The following is a 3598-nucleotide window of genomic DNA, read 5'->3' on the forward strand; positions in this document are numbered from 1 at the left end:
AGGTCTAGATTAATAACCCTCCACCTAGAGGATTTAAGTAAACAAGTGGAAAGGAATAATCTAGTTATATCCGAATTCACCAATACCCAGATTAAAAATAATATGAAGGAACAAGTTCCTCTTCCCATGATAGCGCGATCTTCTACCGATGATCACTCGACAAAATCGCGCATCACTTCGGGGGTAAACTCTGCGGATATACCATCTAATAATACCGCAGATTTAGGTAGGACACATCACGTAACAAATAGCAGAGACTTAGAAGGGGACAATAAGGTGGGTAATAGACAGAAATCTGCCACTCAACGGGACACCGAAGAACAAAAAAGTAAAAATAGAATTCATTCTTCGGTAACACCTATCATGAAGAAAAAGGATATAACAGATCAAGAGAAGTGTGATTGGTTAACCCAGCCACAATATATCCCAGTAAGTAGAAGAGTGGATCTACCCCCCGAATCAGCCCCATATACAGTTATTATGACAGGGGTCCCAGAATTAACACTAGGTGCAAGGGAGGACTTCTATGCGCTAAAAAACAAAACCATGCATTGGTTGAACCAAAATAGACCCCTCCCTGCACACATAAATGGGGAAATTCTTATGGTGAGACGTACATGTTGAGTAGGAACTAGACCGAAAGATAAGAAGGGGGACGTGATAATTATAAATTTTAGAGATCACAGAGCGGTCAGATGCATAGGCGATTGGTTTGAGGCTAGAGGGGAGGTCGCAATTGCTACACACCTGGTTAACTATTTCTACCCTAGAGAACTGATCGCTTACTCCACTCCAGATGTTAAACAAGATCTTCCTATGAATTGGGGTAAAATGGATCATCGTTTCTCTTTTCAAGCTGTACATAACCATGCTTTTTATCCACAGCTGAATAGTAGACTTATGAGCAATAACTACCAACCATTTCAAGCTCTAAACCAGGCTCCAAGGAATAATAATTCTCAGACATATCAGAGATTTAATATTCCTACCTCTAACCCTTATGCCGCTTTGTACGGTTTGGAAGATGTAGATTGACTTAACATCAAAGAGATCCAAATTAGAAAACTCAATGCATCTCACCAATCTTCTTCCAACGACTCTGACCATGTATCTGAAAACGTGGAAATCAGTTCGAAAGAAACTAGGATCCCCCCCTCTGTACCAATCCCCCCACAGCATAGGGATTTCGATTCTTCTCCAACGAGCTCACATCAACTATCACCTAAACAGCCGGGGGTCACAGATCCAAGAGTGGTAGAAACTCCGCCTGCAGTGAAAGCACTCAATATTTGTAAAAGCCCAGACCCAAGAAATGCTTGCATCAATGTACAGTTTATGTCATGGAACATTGCGGGTCTACGAGCCAAAACAATGGACGGGACTCTCATGAAGTTTGTTGAAGAATACCATGTAATTTGTCTTCAAGAGACATGGTCCACCAACGATCAACACTTGTTGGGATATAAAACTTATTCCTATTGCAGGCTTACATGGCAGGGCGAAGGGGGGTTTGACGATATTCATAAAAAATACCATACCTGGGTTAAAAGTCACTCCCCTAAGATTACACACTAACCATCAGATCCTAAAACTCTCGTTTGAGGGGAAGGGGGTTATTTTTCTAGTAAATTCTTATGACAACCTTCCAGAATCAGAGAGACCAGAACTACTTGAGGCTATTCGTAACAAACTTTCCACCCTGATAAGCAGAATACAAGGGACAGATGTCCCTAGTATTGTGTGGGGGGGCGATTTTAATCATCACCCCTGCAACGTGTCAAACTGTAGCATTTGTGGGGATGGGGAAGAAACTGATAATTACGAGACCCATTTCAGTCATACAAAGCTAGGAGACCTACTTAATGAAATGATGTCGGAATTAGGTCTAATGATCTTAAATAATTCTAATACTTTATCAGGACAACTGCAGGCTACATATTTGGGGAGAGGGTGGGAGACAACAATTGATTATATTTTGATCACAGCTACGCTGAGTAGTAGAGCACAGAATTTTAGATTAATAATTAATGCACTAAGTGACCATGCAGCGTTGGTTTTTAACCTAATTCCTGATGTGGGGAAATTTAAACCGTACTCGTTGATGTCTGCTCTCGCCCAAAACAATATTTGCTTGGCAAAACAAAATGGTTATGCCATAAGTTGGGGCAAGATTGAATCAGAAATAATAACCAAGAAGGTGGTTCAAGCGGTTTACCCCGCTATTATGAAATGTCTAGACAGCAATACCAACCAAAAAGAACTGTTGATTAATTTTAGCTTAATTCTGGAGAAAGTAAATAATTTTTTAACTCGTACTAATAAAGGGAAAAAAGGTGATAAAAGAGGGTGGTTTAGTCACGAATGCACCGTAGCTCACAAACTTTTGAAAAAAGGATTGTCAAAATCTGTAAGAGATCAAGACGAAATTCGCCGGCTAAGGAGCTCTTACCGTCTAGCTTGCAGATTAAGGAAGCAGAAAATAAAAGAATCCCTATGGGACCAACTGCACGAGAGCTCTCAGTCCAAAAATGGAGAGCTTTTCTGGAGGATAGTGAAGACTCCCTTCCTGTCTGACTCCAGTGATCAGCCTTCAGTCGAAGTAGCGATTGATGGCCCGACATGGGTAAACCATTTCGCTAAAGTGTTTAGTAAAACTCAGTCGATTTAGATGAGAAGAATGAGGATAGTCCCCAAGACATCCTATTTCCGATCCCTCTAAACTTTGAATTACACTAAATAATTAAGGCTGTGAAAGCCAGTAAAGGAGGAAAAGCCCCCGGCCCAGATGGAGTCCCAGTCGACTTTTTTAAATTTAAACTTGACCTGTGGGCACCAATCCTAAAAGGGGTGTTTGATGCTACAATGAGGCACGGGCTACTTGAAACTTGGACTCAATCAATTATGATTCCGATTTTTAAGAAGGGAAATAGAGATGAGGTCTCCTGTTATCGGCCAATATCATTACTGGATTCTCTCGGTAAAGTGCTGGGTAGGGTGGTCTTACAGCGACTCCAAGACTGGGCAGAAGACTACAATATACTATCAAATATTCAGTTTGGTTTCCGAGAAGGCTTCGGAACAATAGAACAGGCACTGAACTTAAGCTTTTTGATGGGAAAATACGTAACAGCAAAAGAAGGCAGATTGTACATGGTATATGTCGATCTTTCCGCGGCATTCGACTGCGTTTCCCACTCAAAGCTCTGGTCTGTCCTAACTGACATGGGAATAGATCCAGCCCTGGTAACCCTCCTTCGGGCATTATACTCTAATGCTTCGTCGAGGGTCCGTTTTGGTACACAGGGCGAAGTATCTGAGTCCTTTCGGGTGGAACGCGGTGTGAGGCAGGGTTGTGTCCTGGCCCCCTTCCTCTTTTCTCTGTATACCAACGGTCTGGAGGTTGCAATGATGAGGGGGGCCCAGGACCTCCCTCGAGTAAAAGACCGCCTAATTCCAGCGCTTCTCTACGCGGACGACGCAGTAATTTTAGCGCGTACCGCGCGAGAGTTGCAGAAATCCCTTGACAGGTATGCTCAGTTTATGGCTACTCTGGATCTAAAAATAAACATAAAAAAAACCTATGTAATGGTGGCAGGAA

This window comes from Triturus cristatus, chromosome 6, assembly GCF_964204655.1.
Source record: "Triturus cristatus chromosome 6, aTriCri1.1, whole genome shotgun sequence".
Taxonomy (NCBI): Eukaryota; Metazoa; Chordata; class Amphibia; order Caudata; family Salamandridae; genus Triturus; species Triturus cristatus.